Raw genomic sequence first — 20,163 nt, 5'->3', positions numbered from 1 at the left:
CAGCCCTACACAGCAGTAGGGGCCACATACCAGCACCTCCTTCTCAAAGCAGTGAAATATTGAAGAATGCTGGAGAAACTCCAAGTGCCACGGATGCAAGATGCACTTCTGTACTAAAAGTCCCCTCACCAAAAATAAAGCTCTATCTGAACATTTTATAGCAAAAAGGCCCAGCACAGCACACTTCAGATCTGATCTAACAACTATACAATATATAAACCAGTACAATTGATATATATGTGGTTTCTGCCCTACGAAATGTTATTTTTTATATTTTTTATATTTTGATATAGAAACAAAAAAGAAATAATAATATTCACTTACCTTTCATTTCATGAAAGTTTATTTGGCAAAACAAATAATTGTGAAAATATTATCTTAAGCATGGCTTGGAAAATAGTTTACCTTGGCCTTGGCTTTTAAACAGCTTCCCCACCAGCTTGCCTTGTCAATCAGCACACACTTACACAACCAAGACTGCATATGCATGAAAACACAGCAAAAAGTCACAAGTGTAGGATGGAGAGCTAAAAAGTGATCCACTATCCACTTTTGGCGGATATTAGTTAACATTCTAAAAATCTGGAAAACTAAATTAGCTTGTGTGAAACTAATATACAAACTGAGGTATAAAACTAAGGCTAGAGCAAAACAAACAAAGATGAGTGAAATTATCTTATTAAATACAAAAAGTGTAACGATACAACTAGCCCATGATTCTGTTTACGATGCTGGTTACATGATCTGATACTCCCATGACATTTTAGCAACACCTAAATGAAACAAAATTATGACTGTATTCTTGTTTTTGCATACCTTACTGATAGATTAGAGCCAGGAAAACTGGAGTAGTGTAGTGTATGTTTGCCAACAATGCAACATTAGATGGCATAATAAATATAGCACTGATTCTCAGCAATGCACAGTCATTTTTTGCATCCCAATATTACAATGTCATAATGCACTGTTATACAACTACTAAACTCTGGGTAGGTAATACGATGTGATACAAGAAAACATCAGTACAAACAGTAAAAATCTGAGCTAGTTCAGTGTGCTCTTGAAATGCAACTGAAATTACTGTGAGTGCACACTACAGTATGATAAAGTATGACAGGTGTAAAAAAAGGTCTAACATACATCTTGGGTGATCTAAGCATAAGAGGACAGGTTGTCAGCGACACACATGACCACGCAACATTTGCTGTGTAAACGCTAAAGTTTCTCGATGCGACCTCAACAGCAATAAAAACCAACTGTGTCATCACAGCAAAGACAAAAGGAGCTGCACAGCTTCTTTCTTCCATTCCTCTCCCATTAGTTTATATGTTGTGTTAGCAATGCATCTGGTCTAAACATTTGTAACATCCCTTACATTTATACGAACAACAAACACAGCGAGAGACTGCCATAGAAAACATGCGCAAAACCCTGTCTCTAGTCATGAAACCCAATCACAGACTTCAGTTTTGGCTGCTAGCTGATGGCAGTTTAGCGCATATGCTCTCGTAACTTGTACCTATTTTAAGCCCTAAAGTCACAACTCTGCATTGTTTTTGAATTTTAAAAACAAGACATAAAAGAGGCAACAGAGAAGCAAAAGAAGAGGTGAAGACAGAGAAAAAACCCAACAAAAGACAACAACAGTAATGTCAATGCATTTGAACTGGCAAGTATTAACACAAATGCAGAGCAAGCCAGCTTGGAGAAAATACTTAACGAGACAAGAGAATTTTGCCGGGGCTGCGACACATAAAAGACAAACTGAATACACCAAAAGAATCAAAGAGGCAGAAGAAAAAATTTAAGTGGCAAAAACAAGAATCCAAAACGTAGAAGTTAAAGAGATGCTAAAGCTACAAAGACACCTCGATGCTGGGCTGAATGACCAGTAAGTCAGTCAAGATGAGAAAATATCAGGATTTACGGAGTTCCTAAGAGGTCGGGAAAAAAGTTTCCTGGCATGATGGACTTTTAGAACATCTTTTAAAGTCAACCCTACACTTCGATCCTTGTCCCTTGAGCTTAAATTGAAAGAGCACCCCGCTTGTGACATTCTGTATAAATAAAAATAACGCGTGGCCACAACTGAGTAAGGCATAATCTTGTTCCCATGCCTTACTAAGTCATGGCCATGACTTAATTATCTCATTCCCATGCCTTACTAAGTCGTGGCCACGCATTAGGATCTCGTTACCACGCGTTAGTAAAGCATGGCCGTGCATTATTTTTATTTACATGGGATGTCACCAGCAGGGCTCCGTAAAAGACCCCACATGGCATTAGCACCTAAACCCTCTGAATTCAGCCAAACAGAATTACTTTTGACCATGACTACTGACCAGCGACACAAAGCATTTTAGTAGGCTAAAATGGTCTTTTACAACAAAGGCACAAAGGTCTACAATTTGGCTGAAGAAGCTGAGAAAGACAAAGCAGAAAGAGGATTCTCGATAGCCATTACCAAACCCCCTGCTACACTGATGGAGCAGATTTAGCACTTGTCCTAGCCAAAGACTGGCAAAAAAGAGATGTGTCGCACCTCAGTAAAGTTGGCTTGTGGTTAGTGATTTAGAGTTATATCAGCTATAACTCGGTAATGTAGCAGCGTACACCTGCAAAAACGGTGCGTTTTGTTAGCTCTGATTTGTGATTTCAGGCAACATCGTTCTCCATGACAAACCCACCAATATAACACTTCAAGGATTTTCTAAAGCTTATAGCTGACCACTCATATGAATGAAACCAGGTTCAAATTGACCAGGTTGATTTGTGAAAAAAAAAATCTCGATCACAGTCCTGATTTTGTCTGTCCATGGCTTGTGTAGATCGCAAGTAAGGAGCACCAAAGTAAGTAAAATATAAGCATTTTTTTTACTTTGGCATATTCAGCTATTTGGGCATATTGCATTATTTTTTATATAAATGACATCAAAATCTATGAAAATTTGATTTAGCAGAGCTTGATTTGTGATAACAGAGCTCCATACAGCTCTATCCCACTGGACCGAGACACTTAACTGCATTGAACTTAGTCCTTAAATTGAAACTTAAAATGCTGACACAGATGCTCAAACCAGCCAGGCTGATAAAAACAGTTCTGTTTCATCTGTCAGTCATTCATTGGTAAGTCTTTCCATTATAAAGTGAGAAACAGTGCTATTTTACTTTGGAGTTTCATTTCATATGCCAACACTATGTAAACTTTGCAAATTCACTTGTTTTAAGCATTACCTGATTTGTGAAAAGAGAATTTGTCATATTTGATTGTTTTATTCAGGTCTATTTTAATTTAATCGATTTTAATCATCTGTGAAAATCTTCATATCAATAACTGTTAGATAGACTTGAATAAAACAATCAAATTTGACCAACTGTGTGTGTGAGAAAGTTTTCACAAATCAGGTAATGTCTAAAACAAGTGAACTTGCATGGTTACTGGTGGTGTATGTAGATCTGAAAGGTTTGATAGTGTTTGCACATAAAGGTAGAGGTGTAAGCAAGGAATTACATTTACTCTCGTTACTGTAATTGAGTACAGTTTTCCCTGTAATGGTACTTTTTGGAATAAAATTAAATCATAGTACTTTTACTCTTACTTGAGTTCATTTTTAATGAAATACTTTTAGTTCGCTACTTTAATTTTCATAACGTTACAGAGTGAAAATATACGATGAGCGTATCAGCTCAGAAACCAACACAAATGAAGCGCGGTTAAATTTAAAAGATTCACCAATCAAAAACCAGCTCCGGTAGGAAAAATACTTCAGACATGTCCAGGTTAGCGGAGAAGGACAAAGGAGAACTTAACCAGCACACATAAGGAACAGACCGCATCCAAACAGTCATCTGTATTTATTTTCACACAAGCTAAAGAAATCGGAGTTATTATCAGTGGCCAAACACGAAACCTGCTGAGATCCGCTTTCACAACTCGACTCCAGCCTAAGGGAGCGTTAGCCGAGCTAGTTGATCCGAGCTAAACAGGTACCATGTTTACGTTTTTCTTCTTTCTTTTATAATGTTTCTGTTTATTAAACTTGAAATCTGTTGAGTATATTCTATTACAAGTGTCTGTCAGCTACTTTAGTTAACAGGTGTCACCCACAGCCTACAGTTTATACAGCATACTTTAGCTGCTGTTTTGGAGATAAACGGTCGTGAACGCCTGTGATACAAGAAATCTAGTCTAATACAGGCTCTTCATCAACTCTGCGCAGTGATTCTGTCGTTGATCCCGCCCCACCTCCCTGCCCTCCCTCTCTCTCTCTGTGTCTTTCCCTCTGTCTGTCTCTCTCTATCTCTCTCTGTCTCTCTCTCTCTCTCCCTCCCTTGGTGTTTGTCTTTAACTGTGAGACAACTGAGTAGCTGTTTAACTGTGAAATGCAGTAATAATGTCTGATTCTGTATGAAGTAATCAGCATGATTATCAGTGAAATATATTACAGTAACAAACAAAGCTGGGTAAATTGCTGATGTTGCTGCTGATTCTAATAGAAGAAATGTTCTGAACAGATATCAGTGACAAATACACAGTTTGAAGACTGTGAATGTGTTTACTGTCTGTAGAGGTTCACACCTAATATCATAAGCTAGAGTCCAGGGAGCTGATGGGTAGCAGGACTCTCACTAAAATTACATTATTAATTAAGCAATCTAATCAAAATTTTGACTCAGTTTTTTCTCTTAAATTAACTTAATTAAACAGTACCACCCTCTGACAGTCTTTCAGGGATTCTAAAAAAACTGATAAACTAGGACATCTTATATAATCATCTAACCATGAAACACATGCAATTTAATGTAAACCTTGTTCCTTACACAGTTCACAGAAAGATGTGTAAATGTGCACTAGCAGAGCAAACTGTGATCAGTCTCAGCTCTCAGAACTTTAAAGTTTTTTTGTACAGATTATTTCCAGTGATGTAGCCTCAGCTTTGAGTCAGCTCAGATATATGTTCAGGTTGTGACAGCGGAAATACGAAAAAGTAACTAAGTAACTCGGTACTTAAGTAGTTTTTCAACTAACTACTTATTTACTCTTACTTGAGTAATTTTATTTACTAATACTTTTACTTGTACTTGAGTAAATTATCACTACAGTAACAGTACTTGTACTTGAGTAGGGATTTTCAGTACTCTTTACACCCCTGCAAAACTCCAAAGACAGACAGCCCTATTTTTCACTTTATGATGTAAAGACTTACCAATATATGAAAGATAAAAACAGGACTGTTTTATCAGCCTGGCTTATTTGGGCCTCAGTGTCAGCTTTTTCAGTTATATTCAGTTTAACGCAGTGAAGTGTCATAGTCCAGTGGGACAGGACTTTTTGGATCTCCTATTGTGAAATTTTGCACAAATTAAGCTCTGCTTAACAACACATTTTCATAGATTTTGATGTCATTTGTATTGAAAATCCTTTTTTTTTTCACTATTTGACTTTCACTTTCCTTACTCGCAGTCTACACAGGCCACAGGCAGACAAAATCAGGATTGTGAAGTTTTTGACAAATCAGCCTGGTCAATGTGAACCTGGTTTCATTCATCTAAGTAGTTAACTTTTGAAGTTATAAGCTTTAAAAAATACATCCCTGTGTAATACTGGCGGATTTTGGCGTGGACAATGACATTATCTGAATTCACAAATCAGGACTAACAAAATGCCCAGTTATTTTCAGGTGTATGCTACCGCTTTATGGAGTTATAGCTGACATAAATCTGAATCGCTAACCCCAGGCCAACTTTACTGTGGTATGCGGAGCTGCAAGCCAATTCGACCAGTAATTACAAAGAAGAACTACAACTATTCAGATGCTCACAGCCTGAAAAAGAGTGAAACAAACTGAAGTAGGTTAAAGCTATGACTGTGTTATTTGTGACAGTAGACTGCAGGTTAGTCAGGGTGTTAGTCTAAGGTAGTCAACTTGTTACAATTTAAAGATGCTTCCTGGAATGCATAAGAGACCACACGGTGCATGTTGTGACTGTAATATTACACCTGATGTGCAGTCCCACTGCACTCATTCCCTTCATCATGAAGTGCTTTGAGAGGCTTTTCATGAGGCACATTAAAGACCAGCTCCCCCCTTCACTGGAGGCACTGCAGTTTTTGTATCGCCCCAATCGTTTAACAGATGATGCCACCTCCACCACATTCCACCTGGCTCTCACCCACCTGGACAATAAAGACATCTATGTCAGAAAGCTGTTCATAGACTTCAGTTCAGCATTCAAAACCCTCATCCCTCAGCATCTGACTGGAAAACTGAGCCTGCTGGGCCTGAACACCTCCCTCTGTAACTGGGTCCTGGATTTCCTGACAGAGACCTCAATGAGTCAGGATCAGTAACAACATCTCCAGCACCACCATACTGAGCACCGGTGCCCCCCAGGGCTGTGTGCTTAGTTCACTGCTGTTCACTCTGCTGACTCACGATTGTATTGCAAAGTACAGCTCAAACCACATCATCAAGTTAGCTGATGACACGACTGTGGTGGGTCTGATCAGCAAGAACGATGAGTCAGCATACAGAGAGGAGGTGCCACAGTTAACGGACTGGTGCAGAACCAAAAACTTGTCTCTGAATGTGGAGAAAACTAAGGAGATGTTTGCTGACTTCTGAAGAGTGCGAGGTGACCACCCCCCACTGAACATCAATGGCTCTGCTGTGGAAATCATCAGGAGCACCAAGTTCCTCAGTGTTCACATCACAGAGAACCTCAACTGGTCCCTCAACACCAACTCCATAGCCAAGAGAGCCCAGCAGCGCCTCTACTTCCTGCGGAGACTGAAGAAAACTCATCTCCCCCCTCCCATCCTCACCATGTTCTACAGGGAGACTGTGGAGAGCATCTTGAACAGCTGCATCATCGCCTGGTTTGGGAACTGCAATGCCTCTGACCGCAAGACCCTACAGTTCTGTTTATTTTTTGTTTATTTTTAGGATCCCCATTAGCTGCTATTGTGATAGCCACTATTCTTCCTGGGGTCCAGTAGACATATCATACATAACAAAAACAGTGTGGTAACAATTAACAATACAAGTCATACAAAACACAAAAGTAAAAAAATCAAGAAAAACAAAATAAACAAACAAAAAAAAAAAAGAGAGAGAAAGAGATTGAAAACTGAAAAATCATGAAGAAAATATCATGTGTATATTTACAAAAACTTTAGTTGACTATATTCTGGTAAATATCTACATTCCTGCCCAGTCCACCATAGTGTTGTTCCAGCTGTCAAGGGCCTACCTACTTAACTGATCTCTAAATTTGTTAAATAGTGTTTTTTAAACATTATTTTACCCTCAATTTTAAGCAGTGAGACCGATAGGGAATTCCACTCCTTTATGGCTCTATAAATTATTCAACACATGTGGTTAGTTTTTGCTCTGGGTAATTTGAAATAATTTTTTGTCGTATATCTTGTTATATTAGTTTCTCTACCTTTTACTTGCTCCAGTTGATTAAAGAGATTTGCTGGATATTTTTGTTCATAAGTATTTTTAATAAGTCGAGTAGGAATCATCTTCCACCTGTCCTCAACCTTTAACCATTCAAGTCTAAGATGCATTTTATTGATGTTGGTTCTATATGGACATTGTAATGTAATTCTTGCTGCCTTATTCTGCATTATTTGCAGTTTTGTCAGATGTTTCTTTGCTGCATTTGACCATATTGCAGCACAATAATCTAAATTACATAGTGCCAGTGATTCTGACACTAGTTTTAGTGACCTCGGTGTTAAAACTGTTGCACATCTGTCAAAACTTTTCCGATTTTTTTTATGTTCTTAATATGTTTTAACTATGATAATCTGTTGTCAATTGTAACACCTAAGAGTTGTACCTCTTGAACTTGTGCTATTTCATCTTTGCCTATATTTAATGTTAACTTTGGTTCTCCTTTCAGTGATGAGTTGGACCCGTTTATTATACTTTTCGTTTTCTGTACATTTAGTACAAGTTGATTGCCTTCAATCCAGTTTACCACTATCTTTAATTCTTCATCCAGCATTTTTGAAAGATCCTTTCAGCTGCTGCATACAAAGTAGTGTCGTCTGCGTACATCTGCAGCCTGGCTCTGTTCAGTACTAAAGGCAGATCGTTTATATTTATCGAAAATAATAATGGGCCAAGACAACTTCCTTGAGGTACTCCTAGATTTACCCTCATTGATAAACATCCGTTATAGAAAACTCTTTGACTTCTATCTGAGATATAACTTTGAAACCAAGCTATAACTGTTGATTCTAGCCCATAATAGGCTAGCTTCTTCAATAATAGATCATGATTCAGCAGATCAAAAGCAGCACTCAGGTCTAAAAGTACTGCTCCAACAATCTTTTCCCATTCAGTTCTTTTAACCAATCATCGTTCATCTGTATTAATGCTGTACATGTTGAATGTCCTTTCCTATAAGCATGCTGAAAATTTGTAATTAAATTGTTTTCCAAGAAGTAGCTTTGTAATCTAGAGGTCATCACTTTCTCTAACAGTTTTCCTAAAACTGGCAACAAACTTATAAGTCGACTATTAGGTCCATTAAAGGAAGCTTTTTTGTCTTTTGGCAGTGGGATGACTTTCGCTTCCTTCCACAGCTTTGTATATATACCCTTTTTTAAGCTTAAATTGAAGATATAGCAAACTGGTTTAGTTATATGTTTTGCAGCAATTTTTAATAGTTTCCCATCCAGATTATCAATCCCAGATGTTTTCTCATTTTGTATAGTTCTTATAAGCTGTTCAACCTCTTCCTTTTTTTTAATTGCACTGTTTTTCTTTCACAATTAGCTCTTTAATATTTACACATGCCTGTTCACTTGTTTTGAAGATTGTCTGTTTTCTTTATAAAATTATCATTAAAATACTTTGCATTTTTTCCTGGTTTGGTTAAGAAAGACCATTCTCTCAATAAAAGATGGCAATGAGTTATCTTTCTTGCCTAAGATACAATTCAACATTTTCCATAATACCTTTCCATTACTCATTGAAACCTCACTCTTATTTTTGTAATACTCCCTTTTCTTTTTCCTATTAAGTCTGCACATACAATTTCTCAATTTACAGTATTCACAGCATCTGTTTTGTTATGATACTTTTTAGCTCTTCATCCATCCAGGGGGCCTTTGTACTTTTTACTGTAGACTTCTTTAAGGGTGTATGTTCTTCTACAACTGGCATTAACAATTTCATGAAGATTTCCAAAGCTTCATCAGGATGTTTTTGTTTGTTTGATGTTTCACAGTTCTTGTACGTTCAGTTACAACTTGTTTTATGTTGCAGCTGTTTAAGATATTTATCCATTTGTTTTTAAACAGAAAAGAAGTTGATAGCCAGTCAATGTTTGTGTCACCTAAAAAGTACACTTCCCTTTTACTGACACTTTATCCAACATTTCTCCCATCAGTTCTAAATAACAGCTGTCGGTGCTGGGTGGTCTATAGCAGCATCCCACAAGCATAGGTTTCACATACGGTAGATGAACTTGCGACCATAAGGCTTCAATATAATTGAAGATTAAGTCAGCTCTAATCTTTACTGCAATGTGTGACTTAATGTAGATCGCTATACCACCACCAGAGCTGTTCCTGTCCTTTCTAAAAAGGTTAAAACCTTGTATCTTAATTGCATCATCATCAAAGGTAGAGTCTAGGTGTTTTTCTGAGACTGCTAAAGTGTGAATTTCATATACCTTCAGTATTTCTGACATTTCATAAACTTTATTTCTCAGACTACATATATTAATGTGTGCTATGTTCAGCCCCTTCTTTGGTAGTTTGTTTAAGGATGACATTTGATGGGTCTGTCCCTGTCAGTTTTTGCTATACCTCATATTACTGTGCTTCTTAATGTTTCACATTATCTGTCTCTGCATGTGTTCTGATTCGTGTACGTACAGCTGGACTCATACCTCTTGTTCTCTGTACATCCTTTTCGTTCTTTTCTTTTTTTGAGGGAGGATGGACTACTAGTTTGTCATACTTGATGTATGCTACTTCTCCCCTTTCTCTTGCAGCTCTCATTGCTAGAATGACATACAGCTTTTGACATACAGCTTCTGTATAGTCCTCACTAATGTAGATGTTGTTTCCCTTCAGGTGTTTGGAGTTAGTTAAGATGGTTGTTTTATCTTTGAACCTGAGAAACTTTACCACTACAGAATGTGGTCTGGCCTTATTATTTGTCGGTTTCCTGGTTCTGTGAGCTCTTTCAATTTCAACTTTTTTCACATCCATGTTAAGCTTTTCTGACATTAATTTCTTTACTTTATCCTCTGTTTCTGTCCAGTTCTCGTTCAGAGTTTCCGGAATGCCATCTATGACCACATTGTTTCTTCTAGACTGACCTTCCAAGTAGTCCATCTTCCCCGTCATTGTTAACATGGACTCATGGTTTCATCGGGGTCTCTATCCCCTCCATCATGGACATTTACACCACACGCTGCATCCGCAAAGCCACCAGCATTGTGGACGACCCCATACGTCCTTCAAACTGCTTTTTTCACTGCTGCCATCTGGCAGAAGATACCAGAGCATCTGTGCCACCACTGCCAGACTCTGCAACAGCTTTGTTCCGCAAGCAATCAGGTTTTTAAACTTACAAGGACTAAACTGAAAACCCCCTCACACACATACTTTACACTCATACACCTCTTTTTGATGCTCTACTTGCAATATTTAGAACATTGCTGCTAATACTGTATTCTGCTCAAGTAATGTATATTTCTACCTCAGTAACTGCTTTGCTTACATGTTATAATCTGACCGTGTATACCTACATATCACAGCATGTTAAATATCTCTGCACTTTATGCTCACTACCTCATGTTCAGAAATGAGCGCCGTGTTGCACTGTCCTGTCTGTTTACTGTGTCTAATGTCTGTTTTATTTATCATATTTATTGTATCGTTTCTAATTTAATGTTTTCACACTTACGTCTGCACTTTTGCACTTTGTCTGTACTGTATTATTTTGTTCCATGTAGCACCATGGTCCTGGAGAAACGTAATTTTGCTCCACTGTGTACTTGTACATAGATGGAATGACAATAAAAGCCTCTTGACTTGACTTGTTCATCTCTAGGAGACAAAAGGCATCTCCTTCCTGAGCAGTATGATGGCTATGTGGTCCCACAGCATTTAAACTTGAATATTATCATTTAGAAATTGCTCCCAGGGATGTACCAGACTTGTGGAGATCCATAATTCTTTTTCTGATGTTTTGGCTAATTTCTTTTGATTTTCCCATGATGTCAAGCAAAGAGGCAAGTAGGCCTTGAAGGCAGACCTTAAAATACTGCCACAGGTACACCGTCAATTAACTCAAATAAGGTCAATTAGCCTGTCAGAAGCTTCCAAAGCCATGATGTAGTTTTCTGGAATTTTCCAAGCTATTTAAAGGCACATTCAACTTGGTGTATGTAAACTTCTGACCCACTGGAATTTTGAGATAGTGAATTGTAAGTGAAATAATCTATTTGTAAACATTTGTTAGAGAAATTGCTTGTGTCATGTACAAAGTAGACATCCTAAACAACTGGCTAAAACTATAGTTTGTTACCATGGAATCTGTGGAGGGGATAAATATGAGTTTTAATTACTTCAACCTAAGTGTATGTAAACTTATGACTTCATCTGTTTATCGAGAGGCAGGAACCCAAGAGTAAAATTTAAAACACTTCAGCTGAAAAAGGAAAAAGGTAGAACAGCATTATCATGTTTATGGAAACATTTTCTGAAGCTCAGATAAGACCACTGATATGCTGGTGCAATCCTTACTACAAAGCAAGATGGAAAGATACAGAGATTAGTTATCAGGAAAAATCTGAATCCAAGCAATGGCAGCAGATAAAAGACTAACTAAATGTATGACAGAAAACCCATGGGTAAAGCTATCACTGAAAATATGGTATGAGGTAAGGAATACCTAGAGAATATGTAGAAAAGATGGTGTCCTATTGATCTGGATTTTTCCCTTAATACCCTAAATAATCGATTCAAAATGTGGATTAGTAAAGAACTCTCAGCTTACTGATGGGTAAGGGTAATTTCCAAAACTTTAAAGCCTTAAAAGACTGTCATGGTCTTGAAACAACATATTTTTGTAGATCCCTCCAAGTGAGACAATATTTTTACTAGAAAATAAACCAGTGACAATCCAAATATGGATCGCAAAATGCTAACCATTATCATTAAATATATACAGTGCATTAGAAATTATTTTAGAAATATGTATTAATTTTTGATTTGATGTTCAATATCTGGGAAATACCTTCATGAATACATAGGATGCTCAAAGGTTATACATGTTTAAAATACGCTAGTCTGTACAATGTGTCAAAACAAATCTGCCGCCATGTCTCAAGAGTACATGTTGTAGCTTTATTGATTCCATCTGTGGCCAATTCTAACATTACTATAATCCTATTCATTCTAATGTATTTGTTTTATAGATGTATGAAAGACAGGCTACCAACTACCAGCATCTCCCTAAAACACTGTAAATAGAAAATGTAAAAACTAGAAAATGAACACTGTAAAATACAAGGCAAACTTTTTATTTATTTATTTTTTTGTACACCCGTTTCCAAAAAAGTTGGGCCGCTGTGTTACATGTAAATAAAACAGAATGCAATGAACGGTAAGCAAATAATTAAAATATATGTACTATATTTAATTGTCAATAGTATAAAGACAACACATGAAATGTTGCAACTGGGAAAATTTATTGTTTTTTGAAAAATATATGCCTGTTTTAAATGTGATGAAAACACATTTCAGAAAATTTGAGACCAGGGCATGTTTACCACTTTTATCACTTTTAACACTATGTAAGCGTTTGGGAACTGAGAAGACCAATTGCTGTAGTTTTGAAAGTGAAATGCTTTCCCATTCTTGCTTGAAATTGGATTTCAGCTGGTCAACACTTTGGGATCTCCTTTGTCTATTTTTTTTGTCATAATGCGGCAATTGAAAGGGTGACATGTCTGGACTGCAGGCAGGTCAATTTAACACCTTGACTCTTTTACTATGGAGCCACGTTGTTGTAATACGTGCAGAATGTGGTTTGCCATTGTATTACTGAAATAAGCAAGGCCTCTTTAGCCTGGAGGATGAAGCATCAATGTGACGGACTACAGAACACTTTTCCACTTAATCTCAGTCCACTTTAAATGAGTTCGGGCCCAGAAAAGGTGGCAGAGTTTCTGAATCTTGTTTATATATGGCTTCTTCTTTGCATGGTAATGTTTTAACTTGCATTTGTGGATGCAGCGACAAACTGTGATCAGACACAACGGTTTTCAGAAGTGTTCCTGAGCCCACGCAATGATTTCCACTCATAATTGTGTCTATTTTTAATTAAATGTCACCTGAGGGCCTGAAGATCACAGCCAGCCAATACTAGTTTTTGGCCTTCTCCCTTGCATACAGAGAATTCTCTGGATTCTCTGAATCTTACAATGATATCATGTACTGTAGATAAGGAAATCTCAAATTCTTTGCTATTTGCTACTGCCATCTACAGAAGTTCTCTGATGACTAAACAATCATCTGACTCATTACAGATGAGGATGACAGAGAGTACAGAGAACTGACCCAGCTCTTTGTGGAATGGTGTCTGAGGAACCACCTCCTGATCAATGCAAGGAAGACCAAAGAGATGGTGGTGAATTTCCACAGCTTCCTCCACCAGTCAACATCCAGGGAATGGACATTGAGAGACTGGACTCTTAAAAGTATCTGGGTTTTCATCTCAACAATAGACTGGACTGGTCAGATAACATTAGAGCACTTTAGAGGAAAGGCCAGAACAGACTCTACCTGCTTAGGAGACTGAAGTTGTTTGCAGGGGGCACTCCTGAGGACCTTTTTCAAAACTGTGGTGGCAGCAGCCATCTTTTATGAAGTGGTCTGCTGGGGCAGCAGCATCTCAACTGCTGACAGGAAGAGACTTGACAAACTCATTAAGAGGGCCAGCTCTGTCCTGGGAAGCCCCGTAGACCCAGTGCAGGTGGTGGATAAAAGGAGGATGTCAGCCAGGCTAGCATCCATGCTGGAGAACAGCTCCCATCCCATGCATAAGACTGGCAGCACTGGGCAACTCCTTCAGTGATAGGCTGCTTCACCCAAGTGTGTGAAGGAGCGCTATCGCAGGTCCTTTCTTCCTGCTGCTGTTAGACTGTACAACCAGCACAGCTCCCAGTGGAATCCTCACCCACCCCCTGTTAGACCTCACACACCTAAAGTACATAAACTGTGAATTCATCACTATTTCCTATGTGCAGTACAAGCAATACTACATGTGCAATACATGTGAAATATCTGTATAGTTTAAAGATCTTTTTGCTTTTCCTATTTATAATGTTTATATTGTTAATTCATTGCCATTCCCATGTGTAATATGATCGATATTTTATGTGTAATTACTCCATGTGCAATATTCCATGCGCAATTCTGGGAAAATATCCTTACAATGTAAAGATTTTTTGCTTATCTTTAGTATTGTATATATTGTCTATATAGTATCAAGTAACAAACTGTAACCTTGTTGAACAATTAACAAGATTAATTACATTGTTAATTCTCTTCTTGTTACTTCTTTTCTTGAGTGCCTTGCTATTCCTCTGCTGCTGTAGCACTGTAAATTTCCCCGTTGTGGGATTAATAAATGATTATCTTTCTTATCTTACCTTATTTTACATTGAGAAATGTTATTATTGAATTGTTGCACTATTTGCCATCGCAGTCTTTCACATGGTGGTGAACCCCTCCCAATTCTGAAACACTCAGCCTCTCTGGGATGCTCTTTTTATGCCCAGTCATGTTATCGACCTGTTGCCAATTCACCTAATTAGTTGTAAGATGTTCCACTAGGTGTTTTTTATTTTTTTTTGTGTTACATACTTTTACCAGTGTTTTGTTATCACTGTCCCAAATGTTGAAACGTGTTGCTGGCATTAAATTTAATATGAGTATCTCTTTTTTAAAAAACAATAACATTTCTCAGTTTCAACATTCGAAATGTTGTCTTTGTACTATTTTCAATGACATATATATGGTTCAGTGATTTGCATGTTAATGCATTCTGTTTGGAAGTGTGGTTGTATTTTCTGCTTACTTTGACATTTATAAAAATGGAATTAGACTAGTTTTGGTGATGTAAAGATAAGTAGCTTAGCACCACTGCTAAGAGCCTAAATGTTCTGTAAATAAGTATGTAAGTAATAAGTGGATACATGTCTTTTCCAATAAACATTTCAATAAACAAATGAATAAAAAAGAAATATGATGATCACAAGTGGTCATCGGAGATGCATTTGAGACCCAAGGAAATGCTAGGCGTAAATGGCTATACATCTCTTTGTCCACTTATGATCAGATCATTTAAGATGAATGTTAATACCACAGGATCATAGTGAAAGCAACACCAGCCAGTACTGCAGTAACAATTGTGAAACACCTAAGCCCACTGTTTGCTGTAAAACACCACAAGACACATACATAGTGGGGTTACGCCCTACAATGGCTGCCATTTAGCATGGCTTTAACCATTAGAGAGAGAAATGGCTATATATGAGCTTCATTCTTATCATAATCATAAGAATAAATAGGCGGACCAGTGAAAAAGCCTGTAGGAGTATTGAATACTTGCCCTACATGTCATGAGAGATACATGAGAGAACCTATGTGCACATTGTTATCTGTCTGATCTACAACCCCAATTCCAAAAAAAGTTGGGACACTGCGTAAAATGTAAATAAATGTAAATTAAAACAGAATGCAATGATTTGCAAATCATATAAACCCATATTTTATCCACAATAGAACACAGAACACATATATCAGATGTTGAAAGTGAGACGTTTTACTTTTTCATGAAAAACATGAATTCATTTAGAACTTGAACATGTCTCAAAAAAGTTGGGACAGGGCAACAAAAGGCTGCAAAAGTAAAAGGTACTAATGGAATTGAATTGAATGGAAAAACAGCATCATAGAGTAAAAGTGTACCCTAAACGCAGCCAAAGCATCCTATTTTTCATCACTAATTGAGAATAACAAAAATAATCCCAAGATCCTGTTACAGGACTATATCCAAACTAACTGGTAACATTAAACAGTTTGAAGACGATATTCAAACAACATACAGCAGCAATGATTTTAGCAGATTCTTCAATGATAAAATAGAAAATATTAGACTACAAATCCAAAATTTGCCTATAGGTCTAATTTCACAACATGATGAGTGCCCTGCCAGCCCCAAAGTCCAATTGCTATCTTTTAGTCCTAGCCAACCAAATGAATTAGTCACACCCAAAGCTCACCCAAATCATCAACATGCATTCTTGACCCAGTACCTACAAAATTGCTCAAACAGATTGTCCCCTGTGTTGTTAAAACTCTGCTGTCTATAATAAATTCTTCCCTCCATCTGGGATACGTACCAAAATCATTAAAACTTGCAGTCGTTAAACCACTACTTAAAAAGCAAGATCTTGATCCCAATGAACTTACCATCTATAGACCAATTTCCAATCTCCCCTTCATTGCAAAGATCTCACAACAACTGTGCTCCTATCTACAAGAAAACTCTCTCCATGAGATGTTTCAGTCTGGCTTTAGACCCTTTCATGTACTGAAACAGAGTAGTAAATGATCTTGTGTCTCTCAATAGTGGCCATATTTGCATATTAGTCCTTCTAGATCTCAGCGCAGCATTTGATACTATTGACCACAAGATCCTCCTTGATAGGCTGGAAAATCTGGTTGGTATCAAAGGACAGGCTTTGTCGCGGTTCCGATCCTATCTGACTGACCATTATCAATTTGTCAGTGTTAACAGTAAACACTCTGATCGTATGCTAGTACAATATGGTGTCCCCCAAGGATCAGTGCTCGGGCTGCTGTTTTTCTCTCTGTACGTGCAACCTCTTGGTAACATAATTCGCAGGTTCAGCGTTAGTTTTCACTGCTAAGCAGAAGACACACAGCTCTACGTATCTGCTAAACCAAATGAGGCTCTGAATCTAAATAAACTGGAAGAATGTGTTACAAATATCAAAAGCTGGATGACCAACAATTTCCTTCTTCTTAATCCCAACAAAACTGAGGTCCTACTACTTGGACCCAAAGCAAAGACATCTCAACTCTCCAAATTTGAACTAAATTTAGATGGTGATACGGTCATTCCAAGTCAAGCCAAGTCAAGAGGCTTTTATTGTCATTCTATCTACGTACAAGTACACAGTGAAGTGAAATTATGTTCCTCCAGGAACAAGGTGCACATGGAACAAAAGAGTACAAAGTGCAAACGTGCAGACATAAGTATGCAAATAAAAAATTAAACTAGAAACAATACAATAAATATGATAAATTAAACAGACATTAGACACAGTAAACAGACAGGACAGTGCAGCACCGACACAGCACTCATTTCTGGACATGAGGTAGTGGAATAAGGTGCAGAGATACTTAACATGCTGTGATCTATGAGTTTACGTAGTCATATAACATACATAAACACAGCAGTTACTGAGATAGTACTTGAGTAAACAGTGTAAACACAATGTTAGCAGCAATGTTCCAGTGCAAGTAGATCATCAAAAGAGGTGTGTGTGTGTGTGTGTGTGTGTGTGTGTGAGAGGGTGAGTGTAGATTACGTGTGTGAGGGAGTTTTCAGATCAGTCCTTGTGAGTTTAAAAACCTGATCGCTTGAGGAACAAAGCTGTTGCAGAGTCTGGCAGTGATGGCACAGATATAAAAATAATAAAAAAGGATAAAAAAAGAATAAAAACGGATAAAAAAAAGATTAAAAAAAAAATCAAGTACCACTGTAAAAAAATCTAGGCGTCATCTCCGATTCCTGTCTCTCTTTTGATACACGTTTGCAACATCGCTAGAACCGCATTCTTTCACTTGTGTAACATCACTAAAATACGTAATATTCTAGCCCTAAATGATGCGAAGCTGGTGCATGCCTTCATAACCTCCAGACTACTTTAGCTGGATGTAGAGTATAAGATCCTTCTCTTAACGTACAAATCGTTAAAAGGCCTGGCCCTGCAGTATCTTAGTGAATTAATTCAGTCATACGAACCCATACATATGCTCCGCTCACAAAATAACGGCTTACTGACAGTTTGTAGAATTAGAAGAACCACAGCAGGTGGTCGAGCATTTTCCTACGTAGCCCCAAAATCTCTGTTCAGGACTCAGACACACTCTCTACATTTAAAACTAGACTTAAAACGTATCTGTTTGCAAATTTTAATATTTTGCTAATATTAGTTGTTGCACTATTACTCACTATTATCTGTCCATAAAAGGGCCTGTCCTGTTAATCAACTTCTCTCCCTCTCTCTCTCGCTTTATTTGAGCCCCTGAGCGACGTTTGCCCGAGTCGCCACATGGGAGCCACCAGAGCTGCTATAGTCACCAGAGCTCCATCTCTGTTGGCTGATCTGCACCGTTTTGACCACCATGGAGTTTCATGCTGTACAATGCTGTGCAAACCTCACCTGCATGAACTGACCCTCCTGATGCTGCTGCATAAACTCAAGCTTTCTAACTAACCATTGCTCCGCCTGTTTTCCCCGTTTTGTATTCTAATATTTTATACTAATGCTGTTTGCTATCCGGTGTCGACCAGAGGAGGATGGGTTCCCCTTTTGAGTCTTGGTTCTACTCAAGGTTTCTTCCTCTTGCTCTTAGGGAGTTTTTCCTTGCCACTGTCCCCACTGGCTTGCTCATGGGGGCTTGGACCCAGATTTTTCTGTAAAGCTGTCTGTGACAACACCTGATGTAAAAAGCGCCATATAAATAAACTTTGACTTGACTACAAATAAAAAAACAGCTGGAGGAGCAATTTGCCATTAACTCACATGACTGGGTATAAAAAGAGCATTTTAGAGAGGCAGAGTTGCTCAGAAGCAAAGATGGGCAATCCGCGAAAAACTGCATCTAAAAAATGTGGAACAATTTCAGAAAAAATCATATACCTCACTGCCAAAGCCCAGTCAGTACCTCAGGCATTGGAATAGAGCAGATTTAGATGCTATCAGTGCAGTGTACAATACTGAATTCACCACATCAGACAGAAGAGTCACTGTAAACTGTAATTTCCAGCACAACAAATACCCATTGCAATTTTCTCTATAATCTTCTGTTGCATTGCAGTATATGCCCCCACTAATAATCTATATTGTGCCACTGCTCAAAGTGAAATGTAGGCCTACTGGCTTTAGAAAAATAAACTGCCCTTTCATGCACAGAGATACTGACGAGTCAGCCCGGTCTAAAAATGCAGCACAACCTTCAAGCTATGAGGCAGCAAACAGTACTGCATCTTATGCCTAGTACTGAAACGCATATATTCACAAAGCATCCACCAATCTAACAAACATTCAACCCAACATGGGTAAACAGAAATCAGTGTGAGGACAACTCTTCTAAGGAAAAATGAAAGAGAACTGATGCAACAAATTGAGGTAAAATGCAAACAAATGTATCACAATGAAGGTCAACGACAAGAAATGCAAAATTACAAATGTATCACAGAAAATCCAATAACAAGGGTCAGACATCAAACCTCTTCCATTTTTTTAATTTGTTTTTTTTTTCCCCCCAAACAATAAACAATACAATCAAGCATTCCAGTAACGGGAAGAATACAACACTTCATTGTATTACTGAGCTTCTTTTGATCCAAATCACTTTCTTCTCCCACAATCAATACGAATAATGGTAATTTTAATAAAGGTATAAGAGAAAACACAGGCCATCAATGCAAATACGGTTAGGCTGTCTTTTACACTGCATGTAAAGGTAAATATTATCTCTCACAGTTCTGAACAATCAAACTGATATGAAATGTTGCTTTGACCAGAAAAACACAAAGACCAGCAACCAAAATCAGCAAGCTTCCTCCAAAAAGAGGAAAGTCTCAGTCACACAATAGACAGAGCAAGTGCCATAGTGCCATCTGGAGTACATTCAGAGACCAACAACATTCTTGTGTGTCCACCATCACAATGAAGCTCAGCCATTTAGCTACAAAATGTTAGAATAAAATTACTATATGTTGTCTCACAGCATATAACTGAATGAAGAGAGAGAGTGAAATCGAGAGTGATGCTTTCATATTTAAGTTAATAACATCC

The 20,163-nt window shown here is 37.8% G+C and overlaps 1 protein-coding gene across 2 annotated transcripts in view; it reads right to left on the bottom strand.

The window, feature by feature from the left end:
• LOC118805902 (solute carrier family 66 member 2) overlaps positions 1-20,163 on the bottom strand; it is a 47,515-nt gene that overhangs the window by 21,854 nt on the left and 5,498 nt on the right. The gene's annotated exons all lie outside the window — the stretch shown is intronic.

The sequence above is a fragment of the Colossoma macropomum genome, unplaced genomic scaffold, assembly GCF_904425465.1.
Source record: "Colossoma macropomum unplaced genomic scaffold, Colossoma_macropomum, whole genome shotgun sequence".
Taxonomy (NCBI): domain Eukaryota; kingdom Metazoa; phylum Chordata; class Actinopteri; order Characiformes; family Serrasalmidae; genus Colossoma; species Colossoma macropomum.
The sequence above is the reverse complement of the archived record's forward strand: the minus strand, read 5'-3'. Positions and strand labels throughout refer to the sequence as shown.